We start from the raw sequence: 8,925 nt of genomic DNA, 5'->3' as shown, positions 1-8,925 counted from the left end.
CCTTTGGTATCCACTGGGGTTTGATTCCAGGAGCTTCCGTGGATACCAAAACCCATGGATGGTAAGGTCACATTAAATACAGTGGTATAGTAAAATGGTGTCCCTTATATAAAATGATAAAATCAAGCTTTGCTTTTTGGAATTTATATATATACAGTGCGCCCACGTTATATGCGGGTGCGGCTTATGTGGCCTCCACGAGCAGCACCCGACCTTTCCTGCGGAGGCGGAGGCGGCCAGGAGGACAGGAGGCCAAGCCTCGTTCTTGCCGCCTCGGCCTCCTCCTCCGCCTCCACAAGCAGCACCCAGCCTTTCCCGCGATGGCGGAGGAGGCAGCAGCGAGGAGGATGGGAGGCCAAGCGCTGTACATACAATCTTTTAGTTAGACAGTTCCCTGCCCTCAGGCTTACAATCTAAGGGACACCATTTTACTATACCACTGTATTTAATGTGACCTTACCATCCATGGGTTTTGGTATCCATGGAGGCTCCTGGAATCAAACCCCAGTGGATACCAAAGGCCCACTGTACAATGGGGTAGTAAAATGATATCCCTTATAGTAAATAAATAAGTTTATTTGTGTAGCATATGTCATTACAAAAAGAAAGCAATCAGTCAAAACAAATATAACATCAAAACATTGTAAAAATCCATAAAAAGCATACAAAAATAATAAAATAAAATATCGAACACATCAAATACATTATAAAATAATACACTGATTACGAGTATCCCTTATATAAAATGGCAAAATCAAGGTTTGCTTTTTCTCTCTGTGTGCATATTTTCAGCCTATGGTTGGTTGAATCAGTGGATGCAGAATCTGTGGATATAGAAGGCTGACATCAGTGGGACACAGAATTTGCATCATATTTAACTCTGAATTTTAAAGGAGCTGTCTAAAAACATTGGATTTTGTTTTGCAAATCAGTTTAGCACCATGGATAGCCCCTTTAAGATTCAGAATAAAAGACAGATTGATACGGAAGTCATCAGTGGATGCCTAATAGTTTAAGAATTTTTAAAATTCCATTCTGCTATTGAAGTAGGAATATCTCCCTAGTCTTTCATTTTACATCATATGCCGTTTGACACAACATTATTTCTGCAGTGTAGATGCAACTGAAGTCTGAATGTCCTTTTCCAGATTCTTTGTAGTATAAAAACATTTACTGATGTCATCTGTGCATTATCCTCCTCTCCTTTTCCCAGGAAAGGTGCCTATAAATCCCTCTGCATTTTTATTTACAGATTCCATAGTCAAGGCAAATGTCAGAGCAGAGTCAAAGGTTAAGCATAGTTCAAACAATAATATCCTATGCATTTTCTCACCACTGCATATACATCCTAGCTTCCTAAAAATATATCTACAGTTGGAGACAGCCCTGTGTTGATGCCATTAAAAAACCATGTTTCCCACGTTAAAAATCAAGCTAGCAAGTAATATTTCAAGGAGACGCTGGCAAAATGTCAGGAAGAAACTCTTATATGTTAATATGATATAAGGTGTTGTGCTTATTTTTGTTTACATTAAAATGTGCTTTTTTATATACCTCATTTACATTTTTGTATGCTAGCTGGGGAAATTTTGGAAAGTGGATGGAGCACCAATTACATTCATTCAGGAGCAGTGACACCCCACCCCACCCTCAACTCAACTGATTATTCCTCAGTCTTTTGATTCATTAATAGTTGTTATGATGTACTGACACTGGTGGTTTTAAGCCTGTCCTGCAATCTGAGATAATTGCATGACCTAGATAATGATGCCAAAAGAGACACACAGAGAAAAAATCAGATGCATAATGTCACCCTTTGGCAGTACAGTATCTTCTTTTAATGCTAAGAGGTCATGTTAAGGATGTCTTGGGGCCAATAAAGGGGAGCATTTGAGGTATAGAAAGAAATATTGAGATAACATTCAGGATTTGCTGTGAAGTGAGCCCAGGAAAAAAACTTCAATCTGCTCTTTATTTCTTTGCAAATGTATTTTTTGCATTCCTCCACAATGTCAATGTTAATTGCAGTTATATGTATCTCTCCTTCCCTTCCACTATCCACTGAACACTGCTTTTTCTTATTATTTAAAGCTCAAGTAGGCAACTGCAACAATTCTAGGGACGCTCCTAAACCAAATGGACTTCCTCAAATACCCCTCACAAAACAGGATGTAGCAGGAGTCCTTTTCAGGTTTTGAAAAATAGGTATCTTTGGATGTTAAACAGTGTAGACCCTGCAATACAAGTGTGGGCAGTGGATTGTCCTTTATGTGGGTGGCAAATCCACTTTTTGATTTTACCACTGTGCCTCCCACCAAGGATTACAAGGAGGAAAGCTAGTACAAATTGGTTGGGCCAGGCAGTCCAGATGTGGGGCAGAGGCCTGGTACCCAACTAAGTTGCATGTTTTTTTTGTCTTTCTCATTATCATAGAATCATAGAATCATAAAGTTGGAAAAGACCACACGGGCCATCCAGTCCAACCCCCTGCCATGCAGGAAATCCAAATCAAAGCATCCCCAGCAGATGGCCATCTAGTCTCTGCTTAAAGACCTCCAAGGAAGGAGACTCCACTACACTCCGAGGGAGTGTGTTCCACTGTCGAACAGCCCTTACTGTCAGGAAGTTCTTCCTGATGTTGAGGTGGACTTTAGTATTGCTATTTGTTGATAGGAGCCCTGGTGGCACAGTGGTTAAATGCCTATACTGCAGTCACTCACTCAAAACCATAAGGTTGCGAGTTCAATACCAGTGAAAGGGCTCAAGCTTGATTCAGGTTTGCATCCAAATTAGCAATTACCTTAGTTCAGTATGAAGCGGTATATAAGTGAAGCTGGGTTTTTTATAGTTTTTGATTTACATTGTAAAATAAGTAAATTGCAAAGAAAAAAATAATGGTGTTGTTGTTGTTGTTGTTGTTGTTGTTGTGTGCCTTCAAATCATTTCCAACTTATGGTGACCTTAAGGCAAGCCTATCATGTGGTTTTCTTGGCAAGATTTGTTTTTAGGGGCTTTGGCTTTGGCTTCCTCTGAGGCTGAGAGAATGTGAATTGCTCAAGGTCACCCAGTGGGTTTCCATGGCTGAGCAGGGATCTGTATCCTGGTCTCCAGAGTCATAGTCCAGTGTGCAAACCACAACACCACACTGTCTCTCAATCATAAATCTTGGGTAAAGATTTTTAGCCACCCCAGAAAGAACTCCAAACTGCAACCAGGTGGGCCAGAAAAGGAAGCTGGATACCTCAGAAGCTGTTCCTGTAGTGCCAGGCAAAGCAGCCTCTCTGCAGCAGCAAAGTAGTTGCTCTAGGTTTGTGATGTTTTCTGCTAGCAGTATGGTGTCGTCTGCATATCTTAGATTGCTGATATTCCTTCCTCCTATTTTCACTTCTTCTTCTATGTCCAAGCCTACTTTCCATATAATATGCACTGCATATAGGTTGAACAGACAGGGTGAAAGAATGCAGCCTTGCCTGCCTGCTTTGCTAATTGGGAACTGTTCTGTTTCTCTGTGTTCTGTTCCGACAGTAACCCCTTGTCCTAAGTACAGATTACTCTTCAGGACTATCAGATGTGTTGGGACTCCCATGTCTTTAAGGGTGTTTCATAGTGTTTCATGATCTATGTTATCAAAGGCTTTACTATAGTCTATATAGCACTGCTGCTTTTCTTTTGGAATTCCTTGGTATGCTCCACTAGCCATCATATGTTTACAGTGTAGTCCCTAGTGCCTCTTCCTTTCCTGGACCCTGCTTGTACCTTTGGGATTTCTCTCTCCATGTATGGTTGGAGGGTTTTTTTAGGCAACACATATTCAGGTATAGTTTTGCCAGTTCCTTCCTCTGAAATATAGCCTACAGAACTTGATATTCACTGATGGTCTCCCATCCAAGGGCTAACCAGGGCTGACTCTCCTTAGCTTCCAAGATCAGATGGGATCTGGTGCCTTTAGGGTATTTTAGGCAGGGAAAGAGTTGAATTACCAGTGTGGCTGCACTAAAGCAACATTCTCAGTATCTTGTTGCATTGGTGCAACATTGTGAGACCAAATGTTTAATGTTTTGATAGAATAGGCTGAGTTCCAGACTTAAAATAAATAAATGGAGTAGGAGAATAATCTCCCCAACAAGGGGGGGAAGCATTCTTTGCATTCTGTACTGGTCAAAGCCTTCAAATTACCTTGTCCTCAAAATGCTAATCCAAATTGCTGTCAATTCTCATTTTACTTGGATCTCTCTGTGGCATCTGACACCGTCTGACGCAAGCAGGACTCCACCAAGCTCTGGGCTTGCAAGCCATTCTGACCACTTTGAAGGAATAATAAACCACTCAGTTGCTTCCAAGCTCATAACTTTTGTCATCACTTTTGAGTTGCCCAGAAAAACAGTCTTTTTTCTTTCTGAGATTAACAGAACTCACCTGGAGATATTTGGATGCTCTCAATTTCTATTCCAGTCCCAACCATAATCCATTAGTCCAATACAGGTTTCATTTCCTGCTGCTAATGTGTAGATAAATTGACTATAAAAATGGTATTCAGCCATGAAGAAAATGTATGTTTTGGTTGCTATTCTAGCTGCAGAAAGTGATCAAGTCTAGGAGTTTGTGTTCTCTTAAAGACTGGGGTGTTGAAACAGCCCAACAATGTGAAGCATTTCACACATAAATGTACACCATTTCCCTCTCCAACCTTTCCTGTCAGCTGAATTCTTATTTACTGTGGGAATGGCAATTTTGGCCCTTCTCACCTCTCACATACCAGTGAGTTCAAAAAACACAATTGTTAACTGTTGGAAATGATAGAACTTTTAATTCCAATGCCAGATTTGGACTAAACACAAATATTATTGGCTGACTCCTTGCCTATACAATTCTAGTTGTTCATAAAAGCTTTACAATGTAGCCATGCTCAAAAACTGATCTCAAGAGAAAAGCAAATATAGCTCAGTCTGCTCAGACACATCCTGTAGCTTTGCTCCAGAATACACAGATCTCTTGTCTGGACTATTCCATTCAAATTGCTATGTTCAGGTCCTGCAAATTCATATCCATGACCTCCTTAATAGAGTCCATCCATCTAGAATGTCTCCTTCCTCTCTTTCTGCTTTAAGGGCGTTCCACAGTCTTTTGTAATCTATGCAGTCAAAGGCCTTGCTATAGTCTATAACGTGCATGCTGATCTTCTTTTGGAATTCTTTGGTGTGCTCCATTAGCCAACATATGTTTGCAATATGGTCCCTAGTACCTCTTCCTTTCCTGAATCTTGCCTGCACCTCTGGGATTTCTCTCTCCATGTATGGCTGGAGTCTATGTTGCAGAATTTTGAGATGATTTTGCTTGCATGAGAGATTAGAGTTATAGTCCTATAGTTGCTACAGTCTTTTGAATCTCTTTTTTGTGGATGGGGATGTATATTGATTGTTTCCAATTTGTTGGCCATCATTTTGTTTTCCGTATCTGTTGACATATGTTGGTTAGCACTGGTGTTGATTCTGTTAGTGTGGATATAACTCTTTGATCCATATGTCCTTCATTTTGTTGATTCTATTAGTATGAATATGACTCTTTGATCTATATGTCCTTCATTTTGTTATCCATTTTAAATAGCTCTTCTGTGTACTGCATCCAGCATCTTTTTATTCCTTCCTGATCTTGAATTATGTTATTTTTATTGTCATAGAGTGTCCTGGTTCTTGGTTTGAATTTCCCTTTGATTTACCAGATCTTTTGGAATAGGTCTCTTTGGATAGGTCTATGAATACTAGAGACAGCAAATTTGTAGGGATTTCATTTTCTCCCTCACTTTCTGTTCTAGACAGTGAAAATCTAGGACTGGCCTCTATTTTGATGCAATTGCTGTAGAAGGAACTATTTGCTTGATTCATATATTTTGTGCTATTGAAGACTGAGTGGGGGAATGGTATGACCACTTTCTCTTAAATTTCGGGAAAACTTACATCAGATGGGTTTACTGCAGAAAAAAATTCAAGTACTTCAAGACCTCTGTATACTTTCAATACCAATTCTGAAGCAATGGTCTAGTCTAAGGATACCATGACGAATAAAGAAGTTATTGAGATGGCAGGGAAAGTCATGATTAATCTTCTGTTGTCCCACTTTTTAGGTGCTTTAAAAATGCCCCAGTTTCTCTGTCCTCCTCCCACTCTCCCCCTTTGTCCCTGGTTTACATCAATGGCTGCAAACTGAGTTCAGAATGGAAAACTAGATTTTACTCAATTAATTCATCAAGAGGGAAAGGCAAAGAGAAGCCTGACTCTTGTGCATCCCAGTTGGCTAAGGCAAAAGCAAACTGCTGCAGCATCTCCTAGCCTGCGTGTCCTGCCTCATTAATAAAGTTTGATGATACTCTGATGTTACTTGGCCACACATGTTCTGTTTTTCATCTGTGAAATGTTGCAGGGTATGAACTTACAAACCCCAGTATTTTGTAGGATGCAGGCTTGATAGTTAAAAGGAAACATAGTTCTATAATTGTGTAGTGTGTGAAGGCCCAAGGTGAATTTTGTGCTTTACCATGTCTGAACCATACAAATACATGTCCGTAATTTTGGAAGATTTTAATATGCTGGGATTTAGCAACAGACATTCTGGTCTTTTGGGGTACCAAACTGTATCTTGCAATGTATTATTGTTTGTTTTCACTGACCAGGTCCACAGTAGCCCAGGTCTTCCAGAGGTTCAGGCCTCAGGGATTTTGAACTTCCATTCCTATCTCTCCTCAGCCCTGGCTGATTCTTCACAAACATAATAGCTAAATCATTTCCACCCAAAAGAGACAGAAGTCTCTCATACAGGGGGAAGAGATTCACCCAGTGCTTCCTCCTTTCAAAAGAAGTGTCTGGCTATTTCTTTGTCATTCAAAGGAAGATGGGCTACTGGTTAGTCCTTCTGGTAGAGTGAGCAACTGCAAATCTCTAGAAGTTGGACTACAACTCCCATCAGAACTTGCCAGCATAGCCAGTGGCAGGAAGCAGCACTCCAACAACATCTGTAGGCTCACAGTGGCCCCCATCTGCCCTGTGACAACCTACCTCTATTCTTTATTTACCTTCTCCATAGTATGGGATTAGGTTAACAATATTGTGATGATATACCCACTTTACAGAGTTGTCACAGGAATTATTCTGACAGGGACCCTGGAATTGCCTTTAAACTGAGGCAGCATTGGCAGGAAAGTTGTTATTAATGTTACTTACTTGATGGGGGAGGCCAATTACTTTTCCCATCCATTATCACTGAAACATCCTTAAATACAAAGAGTTTTACAAGCATAGTGTGTACTCAGAAGTGCCCTCCCTATGATCAATATTACCAAGTAAGTATTCGTAGGAAACATTGCAAATAACCTTTATTATTCCTGGGAGGGCTTAACAACAATAGAAATTTTAATATTTCTTAGTACTTAGTACACTTCTGAGTCATAATTTATGGTAATTCTGATAATTTCCGATAATTCTGATCATTTCTGAGAAGGCTCAACTGTAAAAGTGTGGTCCCGCAAGAAGGAGTCAGCCCTCCCCCCTGCATTAATCTCAATGTGGCTTGAGCCTCCCCTCCCCCTGCTCCATGGGCTGTGTATTAAAAAAAGTGTGCATGGAATATTCTAAATGCTTCCATACATTGTAGGAAAGCTTACTGATTTTTTAAAGCCATCAAAACAGCAAATTCACTTTGATTTCATTTTGAAATGTGAATGGAATGTGAGTCTATCAGTGGTTACTGGTCATGATGGCAATATTCTGCCTTCAGGCTCAGAGACTGTAGGTCTATGGGTGCATCCGCAATACAGAAATAATCCAATTTGACACCACTTTAAATGCCATGGCTGAGCACTATGGAATTCTGGGAATCTTAGTTTTCAGAGACAGCCTTCTCTGTCAGAGAATTCTGGTGCCTCACAAAACTACAAATCCCAGAATTCCATGGCATTGAGCCATGGCAGTTAAAGTGGTGTCAAACTGGATTATTTTTGCAGTGCAGATGCAGCCTGTGTTTCACTTGTTGCCAGGATATGTGAAAGAAAACAATTGCCCAAAATTTTTTCTTGTGGGCTTCCCTGCAGGATCAATCCAAAAATCCACTGTAGTAAGAAGACACTAAGTAGGGACACTTTGATCTAACCTAGCAAGGCTGTTTTATTTTTGAAAAAAGACCCAGTGCATCTCTAACCTGTATATTTGTCTACTAAAATTAACTTAATAGTGCTGTAAGTTGTAGATTGGGCTCTTGTACCATATTCCCTAATTTAACAGTTTGAGCAAAAATAATTGCCAATGCTAATATCCTAAAATTGGTGCCAGATCTCAGCTGTATTTACCCCAGTATAAGGCATTTATAGTAACTGCTGTTGTGCCTCAAACCATTTAATTCACTAATTGCCCAGCCCAGAGAGTATTGTGCTGTGGGTTGTTAATATCTTTTCTTTCTTTTGTTTTTTTCCCTGGGGGAGATCATTTTGTGAAAAATCAGCAGCAGTGTTTTTGCATCCTAGGTTTAGACCTCTGATGAATACCAGTGCTGTAGGCTGTGGCGGGATACAAACGGGCAGGGGAAGACGTCTTGGAGGTGTATTCTGCTGAATACGGAGCCTTCAGACCGCCCGCCCTGGGGGCGTGGCTCAGGAGATGGGGCTTCCACATGGGGGGCAGTGAAGGCGCCTCACCTGGGGCCGTTTCTGACCCGCAGTTTCCAAACCGCCGCCTCGGAGGACGCTGCAAAGAGAGAGGCAGCTTCCTCACGGGCGGCCAAAAACGGGGCTTTTTTTTTCCTTTGCCGGCTGGCGGATGCGCAGCTGCGCAGCTGCAGCGCTAAGCAGCGGCGGCAGAAAGCCTATGGGCACATTTAAAGTGCCCAAGCCCCTTTAAAACTTTTTCCCCCGCTCTGCCCAAGAACAATGGTGGTCTCCTG

The sequence above is a fragment of the Sceloporus occidentalis genome, unplaced genomic scaffold (assembly GCF_023333645.1).
Source record: "Sceloporus occidentalis isolate IW3139 unplaced genomic scaffold, rSceOcc1.0.p SCAF_5, whole genome shotgun sequence".
Taxonomy (NCBI): domain Eukaryota; kingdom Metazoa; phylum Chordata; class Lepidosauria; order Squamata; family Phrynosomatidae; genus Sceloporus; species Sceloporus occidentalis.
This window is presented reverse-complemented; position numbering follows the sequence as displayed.